Consider the following 24,318-nt stretch of genomic DNA (forward strand, 5'->3'; position numbering starts at 1 on the left):
CTTCCATTATCTTGGGTATGAATCTCTCAGGGGCACAAACAAGGACTTCCGTTTTTTCATCATTAAGTTGGAGAAAGTTTTCAGCCATCCAACTTTTGATAGATTCAAAACATACAATCAGCAACTGTAACTTAAAAACATGTTCAGGCTTAAAGGAAATATACAGCTGAATATAGTCAGCATAACAGCGATAAGAAATGCCCTCAAAAGTGCTCAGGATATGCTGTAAAGGAAGCAAATACAATAAAAATAACAAGGGCCCTAGGACGGAACCTTGGGGGACACCACAAGAAAGGGAGGCTGGAGAGGACCTGTACCTAGAGGCAGCCACACAGAAGCATCGTTCAGATAGATATGAAGTGAACCACTCTAAAGCAGAACCTGATACACCCACCCAATGTCTCAGCCTATCGAGCAAGATATGATGGTCAACAGTATCAAAGGCAGAAGTAAGGTCCAACATCAGCACAGCAGAACACTCTCCTGCATCACTACGCAACAAGATATCGCTAGAAACTCTAACAAGAGCTGTTTCTGTGGAATGAAACTTACGAAAACCAGACTGATATTTGTCAAGGATATTGTGTTTGTCCATGAAGGCTATCAGCTGCATAGATACAACCTTTTCCAGAATCTTAGATAAAAAGGGTAATTTTGAAATTGGTCTATAACTGTTGAAAATAGAAGGGTCAAGCTTGGGTTTCTTTAAAAATATAGTGCAAGATTGGTGTATGCTAGAGTTATTGTCCCTTAGGGAAAGTTTTTTATCACAGACCAGAGACAGACACAGCAACACAACAGCAATAAGCTTAACATTAATACACATAATACACAATAAACAAAATCACTCACCACTCACTATATTATGCACACTTGTTCGTTTACAAAAATCAGCCAATCACATGGCAACCACTGTAGACATGGTGAAGACAACTTGCTGAAGTTTAAACTGAGCATCAAAATAGTGAAGAAAGGGGATTTAAATGACTTGAACTCAGCTTCAATGAGTGTTGTTGCTGACAATGTGCAACACTTTGTGAAGAGATTGTACCCATCTTCTGATAACTACTTCCAGCAGGAAAATGCACCATTTCACAAAGCTCAAATTATGTCGAACTGGTTTCTTAAACATGACATTAAGTTGACTGTAGTGCAAAGACCACCACAGTCAGTAGATCTTAATCCAGTAAAGCACAGGTCCCCAACCAGTGGATTGAGGTTTGCTTGGTACTGTTGTGGAATTTTCTTATCAAAGTGGATAGAAGTTGACTCACAACAAGAGAAAATCCGGACTTTGTCTTTATAAGTTTTATTCAAAGGCATTAAGCGTTTGAAGACCCTGTCACTGAGGTTAGTCAGTGAAGCAGAGCCCCGATCAACATTTACACACAGTATTTATACCTAACATGACAGTGTTATCTCAACTTCAAAGAGTCTGTGTTTTATGACCTAGACCCTCCTCGGGTTCAGAGGTGACAAAGTTATCTAGGAACAGACCTATCTGCTCTTCCTGAGACATCCCCCAAAGCATGAGTTTTAACCATTAAACTTCTGATAATGGCTTTACAGCTTCCTCCTCTAACACAGATGTTCTGAGGAGTGTGGTAACCTAAAGGTCATACACTTTGGGACACTTAATAAAAGAATTTCCATCACAGTACCGGACCACAAAATAGAAAGGTAGTATATTTTGTGATTTCCACGGTACTAGTGATCAGACTGTGAAAGCAATGTCAGTTTGAAAAACCAGAAGCATCCATCTGCTTTCCTCAGTACACTTGACACAGTCTTGCAGTCGAGCCTGCAAGCCCATGAGGACAAAACCCCTGCAATAGACCACTTTGGGATTTAATGGAACAGAACATTGACATCATTGATGCGCAAATCTTCACCATTTGCATCATGCTGTCAGATTGGACCAAAATCTCTGCAGAGTGTTTCCGTTTCGGGGCGGATGTACTTAATAAAGTGGCCAGTGAGTGTTTTTTGCAAGTTGTATTTATATGCATATCTTTGGAAGTGTTTGTGTTTGATCAAATACTTTACTTACTGCAGAGCAAAGGATTGGACCCACAGTCCTTTATAATAGGCACCCCACACCCCAATTTACCACCAAGCCAAAGATACCCAATTAAAACGTATATGAGCACAAGTTACTCATCTCATCAGAAAAATCTAGTTGCTATATTCGTGGCATTGCATGAAAATTAGGCATGGGCCCCAAATTTGCAAATTAATTGTTTACCTATTAGTGGGGAGCTTTACTTTTACTTGAGGCTTCAGATTTAAAGAGGATTGTTTCTGGATATATTCTAAACAGCAGAAGTTATCAAGGTTATTTAGACCCCGTGTGATACGCTTGTTACTCAGGCTAATAGGTGCTAATTAGATTAAACTTGTCCTTTAAACCAATTTGTGCTTTGTTTGTGGGAAAATTATTGAATTATCGAAACTTTAAAACCTTTGAAGTCTCTGTTATTGTCCAGAAACTCAAATCTGGTTTAAACTTGGTGAGTGCTGGCTCAGCTTTATCTCTGGGCGCTGCTTGAGCACCAACTGATCAACTGTGTAATAATTTGCATGAAAGCACCACCTTTTGTACACCACCTTGGAAAATATGGCCCTTTATCTGTGATTGTTTTTGCTACCCGTTTTCCCATCTGACTATGCAAACGGGTCGAGTCAAAAACAGTTTTCTCTCTGTGTTACAGAGTCTGGGATCTTTCCAGGTGATTTGCAGTGTTTTTGAAGAGGCTCAGAGGAGACCTGAAGCATCCTGTCTCCCTCCTGTTTGATCCGTTTTCCTCACCATTCCCTTACTGCTATCTGTTGGCCAGAACATGGTTATTTTCCTCTCTTGTTTTGTTCCAACACTGCATGACCTTTTATGTTTGCAACCGTTTACTGGAGCTAAAACACTAAAGTAAAAGGTTGAATTTTAAGTGCCATCTGTCAGATGAAAATGAAGAAAAAGCAGTTGACAGATAAATAAATCTAAAGAAAGTTTTTAAATAGGCCAACCAAGTTATGAAAATCTTAATGCCATTTCATTTTAATATGACCTTTCTGTGATATACTCCCACCCACAAAGGGTAGGGTTTCAGTTTTTCTTTAGTAGATCTGACAGAGCTGAGAAACAAAGTTGTTACTTGGCAGATAAACCATCTGTGTTTTTGTTCATTAGCCATGTGAATAACTGTTGAAACACAGGCCAGAATGGAAGCTGCCTGCATCGTCAGAATGGTTATGATGAATTCAGCAGCAGTACAGCTCCTTCACAGCTGCACAGGAAACCAACCATGACATCCTGAACCTTGCAACCTCTGCCCACATCTGGTCATCAAAACAATTACTAACAGCGGCACCCTACTCATGGGCATTACAGTTAAAACATGAAAATAGGAAGTTTTGCTCAAACTACAGTTGCACCTGAAGTTATTCCCATACCAGTGCAAATTAGTTTGTTTTTTTGCCACATTCAACACCATTGTCCATGTGTTTTCATTGATCTAAGTGCACAGGAATAGTTTAAATATTTAAATAAAATTAGTACTACAATAATTTTATCCAAATTTGACATTGAGTACTTGTTTTATGCAGTCTTAAAATTATTCAACCCCCTGAATGGAATTCTTCATAAGGGCCAGAATTTGCAAATCAGGTGTTACCTCAGGACAGCAGATGCAGACAATCAAAGTCTAGATTAGCTGCATCAGGTTTGCTTGAGATAGAACACCTCAAATGCACGGACTGTTGATCGCCAAGTTTCTTTATATGTTAGAAATATGGCTAAGTCAAGAGAATTGTTTAAAAGCTTTAGGAAAGAAATTGTTGCCTTGCATTAACAAGAAAATTTCATATTAGCAGAGATTTTCCTGACCCACATGCAGAATCACTCGAGGACACAGGTAAGTTCAAAAAGTTTAACAATCTCAAAGGAGGTCAGTCTCAGGTAGTTGCAATCCGGATTTCAGTTTAGCGGTCCCTGGTAGCAAGATCTCGGAAGGAGGTGGTCTGAGGCACAATCCGTGGTCCGGTGGTCTGAGGGGGTCAGAAGGAACAATCCTGGAGAAGGTGTAGAGCGGGCAGGCTGGAGGAGAGGAACGGAGCTTGCAGAGGCAGCAGGGAGATTAAGTCAGGGTTATCAAGGACCAGTTTCAGTAAGGAGACATGAAAAACAGGACAGAGGTGGGACCAAGTACAGACTTTACTGTATAGGGACCAATAAACCTGGGAGAAAGTTTTCTAGCAGAACCTTTGAGGTTGATGTCCCGAGTGGACAACCATACCTGCTGACCCAGGGTGTAAGTGGGTGCAGGAACTCGATGTTGGTTAGCCAACTTCTGGTTTCTGGCGCAAGTGCGGTTAAGGGCTGCCACCGTCTGCTTCCACACTCTTACACCTGCGAATGTGGTGTTGAACAGAGGGAACGGCAATAGACTGCTCACCCCTAGGCAGGAGAGGTGGTTGGTAACCCAAAGAAACCTCGAATGGGGCTAAGCCCTTAACTGCAGACACATGGCTATTATGTGCATACTCAACCCAGGGCAAATGTGAGGACCAGGAGGATGGGTTGGATGAACACACACAACGGAGAGCAGCCTCAAGCTCCTGATTCATCCTCTCTACCTGACCATTAGTTTGGGGATGAAAACCTGAGGTCAAGGCTACCTTAGCTCCTAAAACTGAGCAAAACCCTTTCCAAACTTTGGAGATAAACTGGGGCCCCCGATCAGATAGGATCTCTTTGGGTATCCCGTGTAGTCAAAAAACATGTTTAATTAGTAAGTTAGCTGTCTCAAGGGAGGACGGAAGCTTACTAAACGGGATGAGGCGACAGGCCTTAGAAAAACGGTCTATAACTGTAAGAATGGCGGTGAAACCCTTAGAAGGGGGAAGACCGGTGACAAAATCTAAGGCTATGTTAGACCAAGGATGACCCGGGACAGGTAAAGGCTGCAGTAAGCCAGCCGGAGGCTGGTTGCGTGACTTGTTACGGGCACAGGTTCGGCAAGTCTGGATGTAGGTTCTAACATCCTCAAACAGAGAAGGCCACCAGAAAGGGCGCCTAATGAGCGCCACAGTGCAGTTCACACCAGGGTGACAGGAGAAACTAGCAGAATGGGCCCACTTAATGAGACGAGCTCTTACCGAACTGGGAATATAGATCTTGTTAGGCGGACCTGACCCGGGGTCTAGTTCGGTCTCTTGGGCTTGCCTGACTTGCTCCTCTATGTCCCAGGACAGGGCACCAACTATACAGGAGGGAGGAACAATGGAACTCACTGGAACCTCTTCATCAACAAAGAACAGTCTGGATAGGGCATCTGGCTTTGTGTTCTTAGACCCTAGCCTATATGAAATAACAAAGTTGAATCTGGTGAAAAATATTGACCAGTGGGACTGTCTGAGATTGAGGCGTTTGGCTTCCTGTAGGTAAGCTAAATTCTTGGGGTCTGTTCAGACTACAACTGGATGAACTGCCACCTCTAACCAGTGACGCCACTCTTCAAAAGCTAGTTTAATAGCTAGAAGCTCCCTGTCCCCCACATCATAGTTTCGCTCAGCTGGGTTTAACCGGCGAGAAAAGAAAGCACAGGGGTGGGTCTTGTCATCTGATCCAGATTTTTGAGAGCGGACTGCCCCTACCCCTACATCTGAAGCATCTACCTCAACAATGAACAGCTTAGATGGATCTGGCTGAGAGAGAATTGGAGTATCTGAGAATCTCTGTTTGATGTCTTTAAATGCTGCTTCAGCCTCAGGTGTCCAGCAGAATGGTCTCTTAGTGGATGTCTGACGTGTGAGCGGAAGAACTACTTGACTGTAATTCTTTATGAAGCGACGGTAGAAGTTAGCGAACCCAAAAAAATGCTGCAGCTGTTTCCTAGTGGAAGGAACGGGCCACTCCAGCACCGCTCTTATCTTCTCTGGATCCGACTTCACCTGCCCTCTTTCTAGGATGTAGCCCAAAAAAGAAACAGATGTAGCGTGAAATTAACATTTCTCTGCTTTTACAAATAAATGGTTTTCAAGGACTCTCTGGAGTACCAATCAGATATGTAACCTATGCTCTTCAAGGGTTCTGGAAAAAAAAATTTAAATGTCATTCAGATACACAAAAACAAACTGATTCAAACAGTCTCTCAACACGTTGTTTATGAGGGATTGGAAAACTGCAGGTGCATTAGTTAGACCAAAAGGCATGACCAGATACTCAAAATGACCAACAGGAGTCTTAAAGGCAGTTTTCCACTCATCCCCCTCTCTTATTCTGACCAGATGGTAGGCGTTTCTCAGGTCAAGTTTAGCAAAGATTGTGGCTTTTTGAACAGGTTCAAAAGCCGAGGTTACGAGCGGCAGAGGGTACTTATTTTTAACAGTTATTTGATTAACCCCCTGTAGTCATTGCAAGGCCTGAGAGTTCCATCCTTCTTGGAGACGAAGAAAAATCCTGCCCCTAGTGGGGAGGTGGATGAACGGATAATTCCAGCGGCCAGAGACTCATTAATATATTTCTCTATGCATTCTCTTTCTGGGTTGGAAATATTATAAAGCCTGCTGGAGGGGAGAGGGGCTCCAGGAAACAAGTTAATTGCACAGTCATATGGTCGGTGTGGAGGTAAAGACAGGGCTTTCGGCTTACTAAACACCTCTTTTAAATCATGGTACTCCTCAGGCACATTAGATAATTCGAGTGTCTCTTCTACCTTGGAGTCCTTGTTGTGAATGGGGTGCACATGAGCCGCCAGTAAACAGGAAGAATGACAAGATGTGCTCCATAACTCAACGCGAGCCTGAGTCCAGTTAAAGTGAGGATTGTGCAAGGATAACCATGGATAACCCAATACTATGGGGGACTGCGGAGAGGGAAAAACATATAAAGTTATCTTTTCATGATGGTTGCCGGAAATCACAAGTTCAACGAAAACAGTCTTATGATTGATGTGGGTGAGGGATTTACCGTCCAGGGCAGCCACTCCAATAGGTTTGGGTAGGATCTCAGTGGGAATGTTGAGTTGATTAACCAAATTTTCATCAATAAGGTTTTGCTCACAACCAGAGTCCACAAGCGCCTGAACCGGAAAAGAGTCTTTGTCTAGAATAACTGATGCGGGAAGTGTTAATCGGGAGGTTTGTGTGTTCTAATCACCCGCCAAGACTCACATTCTAATTGGCAAGTTCCCTCTTTTGGCCGGGAGGAACAATTTCCCACAAAGTGGCCTGCCTGGCCGTAGTAAAGACAAACCTTACAATCAAAACGCCGCTGTCTCTCCTCTGAAGTTAGCTTGGCTCGCCCAATCTGCATAGGTTCCTCAGGAGCCTGGAAAACATGGGGTTTGGGGATCAATTGAGGCACGGAGGTGGGTCTTAAAGGGCTCCGTTGTCTCCTTTCTCTTTTCCTCTCCCGGAGTCTGTTGTCGACCTTAATGGCCAGGGCAATTAAATCCTCTAGGTTCTCTGGTTCGTCCCTGCAAGCCAATTCATCCTTGAGTTGTTCATTTAATGCATGATTAAATGCTTCTTCAAGAGCTTGGTTATTCCAGCCAGAAGAGGCTGCTTAAGTACGGAAGTCAATAGCAAACTCATCCGCAGTTCAGCCCCCCTGACTCTGTCAGTTTACGGGTTATCTCAGGACCTGACTCAGAACTTCTGAAAGTCTGTCTAAACTCTGCTTCAAAATTTTGGTACGTCTGGTTCAAGAGTGACTGTGCATTAAATTTAGCTTCTGCCCATCTGAGTGCTCTCCCCACAACATAAGAGATTTTGAAGGCATGGTCAGGGAATGAGTGAGGAGATCTGCAAAAAACTAGAGGACACTGTAGCAAAAAACCTCCACATTTTCCGATCTCACCAGCGTGATACTCGGGAGTAGGTGACGGCACCTCCCTCAGATGAGGAACCTGGGTTGGCGACTCAGATGGGCCGGCAGTTGCTCCGGCTGTAGGAGGGGGCTGAGCAGAAGAAAGAAGGTGTTTAGACAAATCCTGAAACGAGGCGGTTAACTGGTCTAACCGCTGGACGGTGTAATGGTGCATTCACACCAAACGCGATTTCTGCTAATTTTTCGCCTCATTTGTGTGCTTTTGCCCGCTTCACATTCCGCGTGAACTCTGCGTTGGCATTCGGCAACAAGCGGCAACGCTTCGCCGCATCATCAAATAGGAGGAGCTTCCATCTGCTGCTTGCTGGTTTCAACTGAACATGCTGGACATGGATTTCACGGATAATCACGGTGTTTCACTTGTGGAGAGCCGAAAAATGCCGCCGACATCAATGTCCCTGGGTTCACCAGATGCTTCAGGGACGGGAACAGTTCGGAGAGTACCACCACCTACTCCAGGAGCTGCGTCTGGATGATGGTCGATTTCAGCGGTACTTCCGTCTATCCAGGACCCAGTTCGAAGATCTGCTGCCCCGCGATGGGAGACGAATCGGCCTCCGGGACGCCAACTACCGGCGATCGCAGTGAAGCCAGCCCGAAGCCGGACACTCAAGCTCCGTGGAGCCAGTGGCATCCAGCCCACGGTCGATCCGAGTCAGGCACCCAGATTTCGGCTAGCTGCTCTCTGTTGCTCCCTCTTCTGATGCGCGGTGGTTCACTAGGGACCGTCAATAAGTTTCCGTACCAAACAATCGTGGAAAATCTGAGTGTCTGAATCGGATCGACCGTGAGCTAGATGCCGCTAACTCCGCGGAGCTTGAACATCCAACTTCAAATTAACTTCACCGCGGTTTACCAGCGCTGCATCCCCGCTGCCTAACGCCTGTCCATCTGTCTTCGGTGAGTAAATAAATCTTAGCTCAGTAAAAAAAAAACTGCCGATTTTTAATGTCCACATCTCCTAAATTTAAGATATTTGTGCCTAAACATAACCAGGCCAGGTCCTTTCTGTACTTGTCTCGGTAAAAGTAATTAGTTGAGTCATACAACTCTGGCTTGCTGCACACCGCCACTATGATCTGGTCCTCCATCATTGACAACTGCTTCTTCTCCGCTTTGGTCCTTCACCCTACGTCACAGCCACATCCAGTCCCTAATTGGTTGACGCGACGCGAATTTCAGATTTTTCAACTCGTCCATCGTGCCACTCCGCTCCCGCTTCGCTTGCCGCGTCGCACCCTCCGCATCCTTCGCACCACACCGCGCCGCTCCGCTCCTGAACGCGCCTCTACATAGGAATAACATGTAAATTGGCCGCTCCTTTCGCAGAAATCGCGTTTGGTGTGAACGCACCTTAATTCTGTTGTTCAAAGAGCAAGTTGAAACGTGAATCCTGCTGAGAGGATATCTTGGGAGGGTTCTAAGCATTGTTGCCAGGTGTACGATAATTATCGTATTTGTACGATAATTTTGCTCTCTGTACGATGTACGATCAATATTCCTAAAAATGGCCAAATGTACGATATTTTAACCATTCCATGAATGTGTGGTTGTAATCAGTCATCATCAGCCTATCGCCAAAGTCTGTCGGAGTTTTTTCGTAAACCTTGAAGGCATCTGTGTCCGGATTCGGAAACAAATGCTGGAAGTTCCAGCCAGTCGTGCTTTTCTAAATGTCACGTACGTGTGACGTGATGCGTTGGCCTCAGAACAATGGCCATGATTGGCTGAATAGTCCACTGCGCCCGCCCATGATTGAGGAAAAAAAAAGAAAAGAAGAAGAAGCAGAGCCCGGCACTGTGAGGCTGCAGCTGTTGATAAATCCATTCCGTACTGATGCCACAAAGCTGCGAGTGCATGTTAAACGCTATTCAACGCATCAACAGACTTGTTATTTTGGTTATGACGAGTGTACAATAATTTCCCTCAAAATACAATAATTTTATGTCTCTAGTACGATAATCCTACATTTCTCACCTGGTAACACTGGTTCTAAGGATCCCCTAGCGGACGATTCTGCTGGGTCATACAGGCCAGGCCTGATGCTTCTGTCATATTAGCAGAGATTTTCCTGACCCACAGGCAGAATCACTCGAGGACACAGGTAAGTTCAAAAAGTTTAATAATCTCAAAGGAGGTCAGTCTCAGGTAGTTGCAATTTCAGTTTTGCGATCTCCTGGTAGCAAGATCTCGGAAGGAGTGGGTCTAAGCACAATCCGTGGTCCAGCGGTCTGAGGCACAATCCGTGGTCAAGCGGTCTGGGGTAGGGTCAGAAGGAGCAATCCCGGAGAAGGTGGAGAGCGGGCAGGCTGGAGGAGTGGAACGGAGCTTGCAGAGGCAGCAGGTAAATTAAGTCCTGGGTTTCTGTTCAACGGTGACAGGAGTGAGTCCAGGGTTGAGATCCAAAACCTGAGAGCAGCAAAAACATGAGCAGGTTAGTTTAAAGTCAGACACTGGATAACAAAAGGTTCAGCCAAAAACTAGGGAGCTTGGTATCTCGGAGGCTTTAAGTTACCACTCAACATGGAGCATCAGGCGAAGAATGCTTGTCCTGCAGCTCCTTAAAAACGCTCCAACCCAGATTGGATACAGGTATGCAGACACAGTCTCTCAGCCGCCAGCTGAGGTTCCAGTTTGTACAGTGAGGCACAAATAATGCAGTACAAACAATAAGACTGTTATTCACGCTGGCAGTAATGATACCAGGTTACATCAACCGGAGGTCACCAAAATCAGTGTTGTTTCGGTGTGTAAGTTTGAATAAAATAATGTCAACAATTTTTTCTGATCCCCATTCTAATCTGATCAGTGACAACATGTTTAGCCACATGCTGTCCTTCAACTGCTGGTTGTCTAGGTGGTCTCCTGAAAACGTTGTAGGCTACATTGATAACTGGTGAACAGTTTGAGGAAAATCTGGTGTGTCCTGGAGGGACGGCATCCATCCCACTCTGGACAGAGCAGCTCTTCTTTCTAGGAATCTGACCGAATTATTATAATAATTATTAAATACTGGACGAGGAGGAGGAGGAGTAGCAACCATTTTTCAGTCAGATTTATTGATTAATACCAGGGCAATTAGTTACAATTCTTTTCAATATCTAACCCTTTGTTTTTCCTCAACCAAATTGCAAATCACTAAAACCACTTCTGCGTGTTGTTTTGTATCATCCACCTGGCCCTTACTCTCAATTTTTAGATCAGTTCTTAGTATCTTCATCCAATTTAGTGTTAAATACTGATAAAGTCATTATAGTGGGTGACTTTTGACAGTAAAAATAAGACCATAAATGTAGCCCTTAATGCTATCAATAGATTACATCGGCATTGTTCAAAACATTTGCAGACCTTACTTACACCTGTCTTCATACTCTGGACCTTGTGCTGACATATGGCATTGAGTGTGAATGGATAACAGTATATCTTCATAACCCTGTTCTGTCTGACCATTTTACAGTAACGACTACATTTTATTATCTGAGTACACAGTCCTTGAAAGGACATTTTATTATAGTAGATATTTAGCTGTAGTAGATCGATGCTGTAACAAGTTCTAAAGAATTTGTCACATTTTCCATAGTATTACAGAAAAGCACAGCATAGGGCAGCAATTTCTACCCTTTCACAAATTATTGTTCTTGTTTATAGTTTTACTTCCTCATGTCATGAGGTATTAAGCAATGTAGTCCCCCTTGAAAAAGAAGGTAATTATTCATAGGAGGCTGGCTCTGTGTTTAATACAGAGCTGCATACTGTGAAGCACAAGGTTAGGGAGAGAAAATAGCGCTATAACAGCGTATTTTCCGTCATTAATAGTGGAGAATAAAAATAATTGAAGAAATAATAAATAATATTTATTGTACAGTTACCAAACCTACACAGAGTCATAGCTCTGTTGAGCCATCCATTCCCCCAGCTATCAGCAGTAATGACTTTATGGGATTCTTTATGAATAACATTTATTCTATCAAAAATAAAATCCTTGGCATCCTCCCGAAATGGTTACTTCATCCTCAGTAAGTGAGACAGCATTGGAGGTAATTGGTATGTGTTTGGACTGTTTTGATCCAGTATAGTTTTCAGAGTTATCAAAAGGTTTAGCTTAATTTAAACCTTCAACTTGTATGTTAGACACAATCCCAACCAAATTATTTAAGGAAGTCGTCCCTTTGATTACCATCCCCATTTTAGATATGATTACTCTATCCTTAGTAAACTGATATGTACCACAGGCTTTTAAGATTGCTTTAATTGAACCATACTTAAGAAACGTTCACTCGAGCAAGATGACTTAATAAATAACAGTCCTATCTTCTTTTATAATCCAAACGTTTGAAGAATTTCAGTCAGGTTTTAGAGCTCATCATAGCATGGAAACTGCACAGGTGAAAGTCACTAATGATATTCTCCTAGCCTCAAATGATGAACTTGTGTCTGTACTTGTTCTGTTTGACCTCAGTGCTGCATTTCATCCAGTCAATCACAACATTCTCTTAGAAAGGCTGGAACATGCTGTAGAGATCAGGGGAACAGCACTAGGCTGGTTTAAATATTATATTATTATTACAGTTTCTTTATGTAAATAATAAATCTCCTTCACACATAGAGAGAGAGAGAGAGAGAGAGAGAGAGAGAGAGAGAGATCACTGCCAATAATTTCTTTCTTTCACCTTTTTAGTACCACGTGAAAAACACCTTTAAACATTATATTTTAGCTCTATCTGAAGGTCCAAGGGGTCAGAATTCCTTACTACTAGCTTTTGTCTTTCTTGGGATTGTGTTAAAGAACCAATTTAATGTGACTCCATCTGTCGAGAAGACGTTCATGGTCGACTCCTAAAGCCCAATCCGCAATCTGCACATGTTCTTTACATCTTACGATCAGCAAAAACGTAACAATGTGGTGATTTGAGGTTAAAGTCGACCAACCTGTATTACGCCTCTGCTCTATCTTTGGAGGTAGTCATAAAGCAATAAGAACCATCACTTAACGAATGTGAAACAGAGAGGGGCATCTTTATGATCTCCCAGTGATGGTCCAATCAGGGAAATACGTTTTTCAATAGAATCAGATGTGGATACTACTAAGGCATATAAAAAGTTTGCTTTTATTTTCCCCACTGAATGCATTTCAACAATCATGAAGACAATTGCAATACAGAGCTCAGCCAAATTTGATTAGATTTGTTGGAAATATCTGGCACATGTTTTATGCATGTGCTCATGTTAGACCTGTCATGTGAAAGGCCACACTCTATTTGAGTCAGTTATCCCAGTTGAATGTTCTGAAAGCAAACATAGCACCAATAACTCACCAGATCAGCTTATACAATGTGAATGAGATGAGTAATTTCAGAGTTTGTGGTGGTATGTATATCACCAAACTATGAACCTTTGGGGGGATTAATGACTGCAAAGTCCCTAACTCCTGTGCTTGCAAAAAAAGTTCAAATCATCACCCTTCTACCCTGTTTAAAGCATCTCTGCTAATTAGTGTGTTTGGTTTCACCTGATATAGTGTCGTGCATTAGGTTAAACATATCTACTTAGTCTCATCTGTGCAAAGACTTTGTTCTAGAATTTGCATTGTTTGTTCAGACTAAACTTTGGAAAACTAGGCCAGACTGTTGTAATGTTTTTTGAGAAAAGACAACCCTCCCAAAGGATGCTTGTTCAACCTTTTGAATTTTAACAATTAAGATGGTAACTGAACCCTGTATATTCTAAACGTTTGTTTTCACTGTAGGGCTACAGGTTGACAGCGTCAGAATCATTTGGAAACAGCCTATCAGCCTATTTCAGATTTGCATGAAACAATTGTTTCTTTAGATCATTACTGATATTTTTCCTTCTGGGGATTGTGTTAACTTACATCTTTGAAAGTGGTAATACTGATGGAAGTCAGTTAGGTACTTGATTAGCACCTTGCTGCCATATCTTCTGCTACATTACGTCTACATTTTGTTCCTGTTTTTGTTGTAAGGAGTCATGACTGGTTTGATATCAGTGTGTTTTTGTACACTTAAGGTTTTAATTTCAAAGAAAAAACAACATCCCCAGCTTTGAACATCTAATAGAACACTCTTCACCAGTCCATCACCATCAATATGGCTGTTCACCTAAAACAGACAGGCCGGACAAAGAGAGCACTAATCAGAGAAGCCATGATTACTGTGGAGAAGTTACAAATGTCAACAGCTTAGGTGGAATAATCTGTGGACAAGATATCTTATAGTCCTAAATTACACAAATATGTCCTTTCTGGCAGTTAACTGAAAGAATAAAGCCATTGTTTACAGAAAGCTATGAAATACCATTTGCAGTTTGTCACAAACCACGTAAGGGACACAGCTAACATGTGAAAGAAGAATGTGATGGGCTAGACACACTGCACACAACCCTAAATACGCCATCTCCACTGTAAAGCATGATGGTGGCAGCATCATGCTGTGGAGATGCCTTTTTTCAGCAGGGACGGGGAAGCTAGTCAGAATTGATGGGAAGATGGATGGAGCTAAACATGGAGCAATCCTAAAAAAAAACATGATAGAGGCTTAAGACTGGGATGGAAGCAGAGGACCTTGTAGTGTTGGTCTATTAAATTCCACATGAAATACACTGACATTTGTAGTGTAATGTGATGTGACATAATAAATAATAAAATAATAACAACTTCAAATGCAGATGGTCTGATGGCATGGATGAAATCAATATTTATTTTATACTCATAAGTTACAGCAAACATCATATTTGATACATGTTTAAATTCCAGCCCACATCTTCATCAAGCATTTTCTTTGTCATCACTGGCATTGTCCCTGGTAGGGACAAGTTCTTATGCATTCATTTACCAGCAGCTGCACAACCAAGACCTACAAAGACCCAATCAGCTTAAACAGCTTTAAAGAAATGGACAGTCTAAACCAGGACAGGGCTAAAATTAACATCCTTTTACATTCATTTATAGCAAAGAACGTATTCTGTGAGTTGCAGGGAAAAATAAAAACTGGAATCATTTTGCGTTGGAGGAAATGTTTTTAGCACCTGACCGGAAACATTTAAGCGTATCACATCAGAACTGCATAAGCAACAATTATACACACAAACTATACACAAGTTTGAGCAAGACAAATGTATTCTGCAACCTTTTCTTATGGTATTTAATTTTTTGTTAAGCAATTCCGCTTCAAGTACCAACAGTGTTTTGTACAACTTTACATTTGATTATTAAAGGGGACATATCATGCAAAATACACTTTTTTTTAACCTTTTCATACATTGTGTTGTGTACTTGGAGTCTGTAGGAGTGCAGAAAAGTTCAATTTAGTCTTGCTGGAGATATCTTTATATTCTGTTTGGGTAGTATTTTTCAGTCCGTTCAGTTTTCTCCATCATCTGTTACGTTTTTCCAACTGTTACATCACTATTTGCTGCAGAGGATAAAAGAGGATAAGTTTAGGTCGGTTGTTGGGTGTATTAACCCACACAATTCATTTGCCTGGTTAAATTTTATTTTTCATGCAAATCTACCCACATCAGTGGGGAAAATACTATTTCCTCAAGGATGAGTTCTTCAGCAACCTCCTCCTGTATCAAGAAGGATTTGCTAAAAGACTTCATCTGACTAAGGGGTCGGTTCCTTCTGTCTATGGAAACGACGGACACAGCAAAGCGATCAGCTGAAATAAACACAAAAATGACAACAAACTGTTGGACATGAATTTATTGTATTTTAGATATGATGTCCTGGCCATTGTTCGGCACCCAACCGAATTGCTCTCAAACGCACCTCAGAACAGGGGTAAAAGTGGGGCCTGTGGAAAAACAATAACAAGGAAATCAGACCAGAGCATTGCAGTTTTACTTTATATAGACCACAACTGAATGATTTAAGTGTGAAAAAGCAGGATTTAAAAGAATTATATGCCCCCTTTAATATTTTCTGTGACAGCCCAAATTACATTATGTTTGCAGAAACCATCTAGTAACTTACCAAAGATTAAACATTATATGAACACAAGTCCTAGTTTCTTGCCTAACGTTTCTAGACACAAATCTCACTAAAAAACTGAAAGCGTTGTTTGTCTACATGTTAAAATACATCAGTGATACAATTAGGGGGTGAAAATTGTAAAGCACCATATATTATTTTTCTGTTGTTTTGTGTAGAGCAGAATCATTGTGACATTACAAAAACCTTAACTGATATGATCTAAATATATTAGCATATAATATGTACTTTTTACCATAACTGTATGTTTTTTCAACTCATTACCTAAAAACATGCAATGGGGGAGAGTAAAGAAGTTCAGGAACAATGGAAAATGTGGGTGAAACTGTGTGGTTCCTTCAGTTTCAAAACCACTGGGTTATTCCCAAGTATTAGGTTTATGCAATTGGGACAGAAGTTTTAACCAAGCAATGGGCCAAAGACTTTGACCCAGTTTGGATTTGAGTAGGGACAAGAAGCCTCATCATTCTTCTGATCACCATTTTGAGCTACATCATGATCTAATCTAACTTCACAACACTTCTTCCACAGGATATTAGAAAATAAGAAATGGTAAGATGGTAAAATGATGCTATATAATAAGAGTAATCTCAGTGGGTTGAGTTAATGACTAATGCTGGTGGGATTATGATTATGATTATAAAACGGACAGCACCTGCACAGCGCTCAGCTCCGAGACCGAGGATTTTATTCGGGCCTTTGACAGCATTTCCTGACTGAGTACTTTTGATGTGCATGGTATATAGGACTGCCCTAATTTCCGCTGTGGTTTCTTAATAACGCAGCTGCTGCTATACATGTGGTGAATGTTCAGCTCAGTAGTGGACATGATCTTGGTGTGGGCTGTTCAGTTGTCTTAAATTTATCTATGACAAGGTTTGTAGAATGCTGTAGTTTGGTGGGTTTTATGTATTCTTAATGTTACCTGCCAGGCAGGTTAGAGGGTTTATTTAGGTAGCTTAGTATGGAGGTGTTGCAGTTGGATAAGGTAGGTGTGCTGTTTCTTCTGGCAGCTATTTTCACCTGGGGTTTATTGGAAGGGAGGCTTTTTACTGTCAATGGTAAGATAATCCCCTCCATTTGTCTGACTAGAGCTTTGTTAAATTTATGTCGAACCACAAGGTTGCTTTGAGGCTACAGACTGGGACGCATTGTGCCAGCCACATGGAGAGGACATCAATGCCATGACTGAGTGTGTAACCGACTATATAAACTTCTGTGTGGATAACATCATCCCCACCAGAACCGTGAGATGCTTCCCCAATAACAAACCTTGGATCACCAATGACCTGAAGGACCTGCTTAACAAGAAAAAAATAGCCTTCAGAGAGAGAGACAGAGAATTATTGAGGATTATACACAAGCAACTTATAGTCAAGATAAAAGACAGCAAGGAGGTGTACAAGAAGAAGCTGGAGAGCAAGCTCCAGCAAAACAATATCAGAGATGTGTGGACAGGGATGAAGAAGATCACAGGCTTCAAGCAGAAGGATGATCAGACCGATGGAGGTCTGGACAGAGCCAATGAACTGAACACATTCTTCAATAGGTTCAGGTCAGAAACAAGCTTCGCATCCTCCTCTCCTGCTCACAGCCAAACAGACATTCCATCTTCCTTTGACCCACAGGACCCACAGCTGTCCAGTAACACCTCACATTTTTTATCTTCCACCTCAGCCCTAGACCCTTCTGCTTCTACATGTTTGCCTTCAACCATATTAGAAGATGCTGATACTTCCTTTGCTTCCCCTTCCACCTGTGTGTCTCAAGAAGTCAGGTGAAGAGACAACTGGAGAGACTGAATAGGAATAAGGCTGCAGGTCCAGATCATATCAGCCCTAGAGTCCTGAAGGCCTGTGCAGAGCAGCTCTGTGGGATTCTGCAGCACCTCTTCAACCTTAGCCTGGCCCAGAAGAAGGTTCCGGTGTTGTGGAAGACCTCCTGTCTTGTTCCGGTACCAAAGAAAACTCACCCATCAGTCCTCAATGACCTGTTGCGCTGACATCTCACATCATGAAGGTCCTAGAGAGACTCCTGTTGGCCCACCTGAGTAAGCAAACAGTAAACCATCAGGACCCCCTTCAGTTTGCTTATTGCTGTGGAGTTGGAGTTGAAGATGCCATCATACACCTACTTCAACAAACCCACTGTCATCTGGACAAAGCCAGTAGCACTGTGAGGATCATGTTCTTTGATTTCTCCAGTGCATTTAATACAATCCAAGCTGATTTGCTTTGTCAGAAACTCCAGAAGACTCAGGTGGAGACCTCAACAATCTCCTGGATCAAAGACTACCTGACAAACAGACCACAGTTTGTGAGACTGAAGGGTTGTGAGTCTAACCAGGTAGTCAGCAGCACAGAAGCACCACAGGGGACTGTACTCTCACCATTCCTTTTCACTCTGTACACCTCAGACTTCCAGTACAAGACAGACTCCTGTCATCTGCAGAAATACTCGGATGATTCTGCTGTCGTTCGGTGGATCAGAAATGGACAAGAAGCTGAGTACAGGAAGGTGGTGGACCGCTTTGTGGCATGGTGTGGAAACAATCATCTCATTTTGAATGTGACTAAAACAAAGGAGATGATTGTAGATTTTAAGAGAAACAGGAATAAGTCAAAAACTATTTCTATCAATGGGAGAGGAAGTGGAGGTGGTGGAGTATACAGGTCCTTCTCAAAATATTAGCATATTGTGATGAAGTTCATTATCTTCCATAATGTCATGATGAAAATTTAACATTCATATATTTTAGATTCATTGCACACTAACTGAAATATTTCAGGTCTTTTATTATTATTATTGTCTTAATACGGATGATTTTGGCATACAGCTCATGAAAACCCAAAATTCCTATCTCACAAAATTAGCATATCAGTAAAAGGGTCTCTAAACGAGCTATGAACCTAATCATGTGAATCAATGAGTTAACTCTAAACACCTGCAAAAGATTCCTGAGGCCTTTAAAACTCCCAGCCTGGTTCATCACTCAAAACCCCAATCATGGGTAAGACTGCGGACCTGACTTCTGTCCAGATGGCCACTATTGACAACCTCAAGCAAGAGGGTAAGAAACAGAAAGAAATTTCTGAATGAATAGGCTGTTCCCAGAGTGCTGTATCAAGGCACCTCAGTGGGAAGTCTGTGGGAAGGAAAAGGTGTGGCAGAAAACGCTGCACAACGAGAAGAGGTGACCGGACCCTGAGGAAGATTGTGGAGAAGGGCCGATTCCAGACCTTGGGGGACCTGCGGAAGTAGTGGACTGAGTCTGGAGTAGAAACATCCAGAGCCACCGTGCACAGGCGTGTGCAGGAAATAGGCTACAGGTGCTGCATTCCCCAGGTTAAGCCACTTTTGAACCAGAAACAGCAGCAGAAGCGCGTGATCTGGGCTACAGAGAAGCAGCACTGGACTGTTGCTCAGTGGTCCAAAGTACTTTTTTCGAATGAAAGCAAATTCTGCATGTCATTCGGAAATCAAGGTGCCAGAGTCTGGAGGAAGACTGGGGAGAAGGAAATGTCAAAATGCCAGAAGTCCAGTGTCGAGTACCCACAGTCAGTGACGGTCTGGGGTGCCGTGTCAGCTGCTGGTGTTGGTCCACTGTATTTTATCAAGGGCAGGGTCAATGCAGCTAGCTTTCAGGAGATTTTGGAGCACTTCATGCTTCCATCTGCTGAAAAGCTTTATGGAGATGAAGATTTCATTTTTCAGCACGACCTGGCACCTGCTCACAGTGCCAAAACCACTGGTAAATGGTTTACTGACCATGGTATCACTGTGCTCAATTGGCCTGCCAACTCTCCTGACCTGAACCCCATAGAAAATCTGTGGGATATTGTGAAGAGAACGTTGAGAGACTCAAGACCCAACACTCTGGATGAGCTAAAGGCCTCTATCGAAGCATCCTGGGCCTCCATAAGACCTCAGCAGTGCCACAAGCTGATTGCCTCCATGCCACGCCGCATTGAAGCAGTCATTTCTGCAAAAGGATTCCCAACCAAGTATTGAGTGCATAACTGTACATGATTATTTGAAGGTTGACGTTGTTTGTATTAAAAACACTTTTCTTTTATTGGTCGGATGAAATATGCTAATTATGTGAGATAGGAATTTTGGGTTTTCATGAGCTGTATGCCAAAATCATCCGTATTAAGACAATAAAAGACCTGAAATATTTCAGTTAGTGTGCAATGAATCTAAAATATATGAATGTTAAATTTTCATCATTACATTATGGAAAATAATGAACTTTATCACAATATGCTAATATTTTGAGAAGGACCTTTATACCTCGGTGTTCACCTGGACAACAGACTAGAGTGGAGATGCAACTGTGAAGCCATCTACAAGAAGGGACAGAGCAGACTGTACTTCTTGAGGTAGCTTAGGTCCTTTGGTGTTTGCAGCAAGATGCTGCATATCTTCTATAAGTCTGTTGTGGAGAGTGTGATCTCTTCTACCATCATCTGCTGGGGAAGCAGCATCAGAGCCAGGGACTTAAAAAAACTCAACAGGCTGATAAAAAAAGGCTGGTTCTGTTCTGGAGAATCCTCTGGAACCTCTGGAGATCATTGTGGAAAGACGGATTCTTCATAAAATGAAGAACATTATGGAGAACCCTGAGCATCCTCTTCATGAGACTGTCCTACAACAACAGAGTGTCTTCAGTCAGAGGCTTCTTCAGATCTGCTGTAAGACGGAGTGCTACAGGAGATCCTTCCTGCTCACAGCCATCAGCATCTACAACGGCTCTTTGAGGAAACCTTCATAATATGAGCTACAACAACATTTAATTTCCCTTTGGGATTAATAAAGTATTTTTGAATTGAATTGAATTGAATTGAATAGCCTAAATGATTATCTACAATACCCACCTGTCTGCGGAGAAGTTTGTTTATGTGCTCCAATCTCCTCTCTAGCTTCTAACTTCAGCAGGTATCAGCATTTCTCACATTCCAAGCTGGTGGATGAAAGCAGAGGGAAGAACACATTAATCTGTTCAGTAATGCATTCCCAAGTCTGCCTCTTTGTTTGCACTGTGGGACCAAATTTACCTATCAACACTCCTCTCTTGTCCTCCACCAGCTGTGCCAACAGCTGCTCCTCTGTCCAGTTAGTTTTTTGTTTTCTTCATTTTGCTTTGTTCGTTTTGCCAAATCAAACCTCTACATGCAATAAAAAAATCACAGTAAAATGCAGACAGGTGAGTGTCCACAAGTAAAATGCAGAAAGGCTTGAGGGGTGTGAATACTTTTGCAAGGCATTGTTTAGTAAAATTCAAAGGTCATTCTTTAATGACACATTTTACAGCTAAAGATCCTCCCAGTTCCATCTTCAGAAAACATTTTACTATTTTCAGTGTTTGTGCCCCAGAGGGAGAACTGTCTGAGCATTGGGTTGTGGATGCATGCCCATGACCCACAGCTGCACAGTGCTAGGGCACAGACAGCCCTTCTCTCTAGGGCACATTGCTCCTTTTATGCCCGACACACTGAAGCATTGATGTTGTGACTCCCTCAGTTTAGGCCAAGACAGACAGTAAAGAAAGTCTGACAACATCTTTAATGCAAACATGGATTTGCTTATCAGCCCTGTAAATGAAGGACTTATAGGGAAGTGAACGCCATCTACAGGTCCTTCTCAAAATATTAGCATATTGTGATAAAGTTCATTATATTCCATAATGTAATGATGAAAATTTAACATTCATATATTTTAGATTCATTGCACATTAACTGAAATATTTCAGATCCTTTATTGTCTTAATACGGATGATTGTGGCATACAGCTCATGAAAACCCAAAATTCCTATCTCACATAATTAGCATATTTCATCCGACCAATAAAAGAAAAGTGTTTTTAATACAAAAAATGTCAACCTTCAAATAATCATGTACAGTTATGCACTCAATACTTGGTCGGGAATCCTTTGGCAGAAATGACTGCTTCAATGCGGCGTGGCATGGAGGCAATCCGCCTGTGGCACTGCTGAGGTCTTATGGAGGCCCAGGATGCTTCGATAGCGGCCTTTAGCTCATCCAGAGTGTTGGGTCTTGAGTCTCTCAATGTTCTCTTCACAATATCCCACAGATTCTCTATGGGGTTCAGGTCAGGACAGTTGGCAGGCCAATTGAGCACAGTGATACCATGGTCAGTAAACCATTTACCAGTGGTTTTGGCACTGTGAGCAGGTGCCAGGTCGTGCTGAAAAATGAAATCTTCATCTCCATAAAGATTTTCAGCAGATGGAAGCATGAAGTGCTCCAAAATCTCCTGATAGCTAGCTGCATTGACCCTGCCCTTGATAAAACACAGTGGACCAACACCAGCAGCTGACACGGCACCCCAGACCATCACTGACTGTGGGTACTTGACACTGGACTTCTGGCATTTTGGCATTTCCTTCTCCCCAGTCTTCCTCCAGACTCTGGCACCTTGATTTCCGAATGACATGCAGAATTTGCTTTCATCCGAAAAAAGTACTTTGGACCACTGAGCAACAGTCCAGTGCTGCTTCTCTGTAGCCCAGGTCAGGCGCTTCTGCCGCTGTTTCTGGTTCAAAGTGGCTTGACCTGGGGAATGTGGCACCTGTAGCCCATTTCCCGCACACGCCTGTGCACGGTGGCTCTGGATGTTTCTACTCCAGACTCAGTCCACTGCTTCCGCAGTTCCCCCAAGGTCTGGAATCGGCCCTTCTCCACAATCTTCCTCAGGGTCCGGTCACCTCTTCTCGTTATGCAGCGTTTTCTGCCACACTTTTTCCTTCCCACAGACTTCCCACTGAGGTGCCTTGATACAGCACTCTGGGAACAGCCTATTCGTTCAGAAATTTCTTTCTGTGTCTTACCCTCTTGCTTGAGGGTGTCAATAGTGGCCTTCTGGACAGCAGTCAGGTCGGCAGTCTTACCCATGATTGGGGTTTTGAGTGATGAACCAGGCTGGGAGTTTTAAAGGCCTCAGGAATCTTTTGCAGGTGTTTAGAGTTAACTCCTTGATTCAGATGATTAGGTTCATAGCTCGTTTAGAGACCCTTTTAATGATATGCTAATTTTGTGAGATAGGAATTTTGGGTTTTCATGAGCTGTATGCCAAAATCATCCGTATTAAGACAATAAAAGACCTGAAATATTTCAGTTAGTGTGCAATGAATCTAAAATATATGAATGTTAAATTTTCATCATGACATTATGGAAAATGATGAACTTTATCACAATATGCTAATTTTTTGAGAAGGACCTGTAAGTGCAGCTAAAAAGTCATTTATGGAACTATGAATAAGTCAAGAACATCTCTCTGTATTTCCTGTATGGTATAATATTTATTTACAGAAATCTTTGAATGGAAGACTTCTGAATAAATGTAAGTTCATAAAATACATAAGGGTCTTTCATGTTAGATGACTACACCATGTGTTCATCCTATAAATAGTTTAAGTGTAACTATAACATTCTTACAAATAGTTGGAAATCTTTTGGGAGATTCTTCATTTTGTTTTAAAAAATTAATTATGCAGAATGTTACAGCCACTTAATTTCCACTATAAAGGTGCAATTGATGCATGTTTACAGCGCCTCCAATTGGTGGGAAAAAAAGATCGAAGGAAGCAGAGGAAGCAGCAGATTTCTGAAAATGAAATTTCAAAAACGTCTTGGAATGGAAAAAATGTTTTTAAATTATTCTCATTTTTAGTTTTACATCATGCCAGACATAAAGGTCAGGGCAAGCATAAAAAAAATTGTAAGAACAATAAAACATCACATGGCTAAAATAATAATCGTGTTTGTCTCTTCAGAGCCATATTCCCTTCTAAGGATAAATAACTCATATTTCTGTTGGTCATTTTCTTTCCTCAAGCCTCTCTTTCTTCTTTAAATACTTACTCATAGGGATCACAAAGATATGAGATGAGCACCAAACCCTGGACCATCTTATCATCCTGGCACTCCATTATCCACCTTCATCTGTCTCACGGGTAAACAACTATTTGGTCTCTCCACTCCTCACCCTCTGGCAGATCATTCCTTCAACCCAGTAAGGCTGAATTATTATTCTTTAGTTTTGACCCTGAGTATTCCCTGCTTACCAGTCTGTTTATTTTTACAGTTGGTTTCCAGGTTCCAGTTTCCCTGCCCATGTCACTGCACTGTAAATAAACACTTTACCGTAAAACTCTGTCTCCTGAATTGCTTTCTGCATGTGGGTCAAATCCGTTAAAGCAATATGACAGATTTAGATCCAAATGTATTAGTGTGTTAGAATAGACAAGTCAAAGTCTAGATCTAAATCTGTGGCACAAATTGAACATTACTCTAAACAGGCAGTTTTCATCAAATATGACTGAGGTTGAGTTGTTTTGCAAAAAAAAAAAGCACAACAAAAAGTAGTTTGTCTTGATGTCTGACAGTAGAGACATACAGCA

At 42.0% G+C, this 24,318-nt stretch overlaps 1 long non-coding RNA gene across 1 annotated transcript; it reads left to right on the plus strand.

Annotated features, from left to right (window-relative positions):
• Window positions 1–2,724: 2,724 nt before the first annotated feature.
• LOC124856531 lies at window positions 2,725–24,056 on the plus strand. The gene is made up of 3 exons (XR_007035364.1): window positions 2,725–2,843; window positions 23,786–23,930; window positions 24,003–24,056. It is a non-coding gene; the product is annotated as an uncharacterized LOC124856531 (long non-coding RNA).
• The last annotated feature ends 262 nt before the right edge of the window (window positions 24,057–24,318 follow it).

The sequence above is a fragment of the Girardinichthys multiradiatus genome, chromosome 20 (assembly GCF_021462225.1).
Source record: "Girardinichthys multiradiatus isolate DD_20200921_A chromosome 20, DD_fGirMul_XY1, whole genome shotgun sequence".
Classification (NCBI taxonomy): Eukaryota; Metazoa; Chordata; class Actinopteri; order Cyprinodontiformes; family Goodeidae; genus Girardinichthys; species Girardinichthys multiradiatus.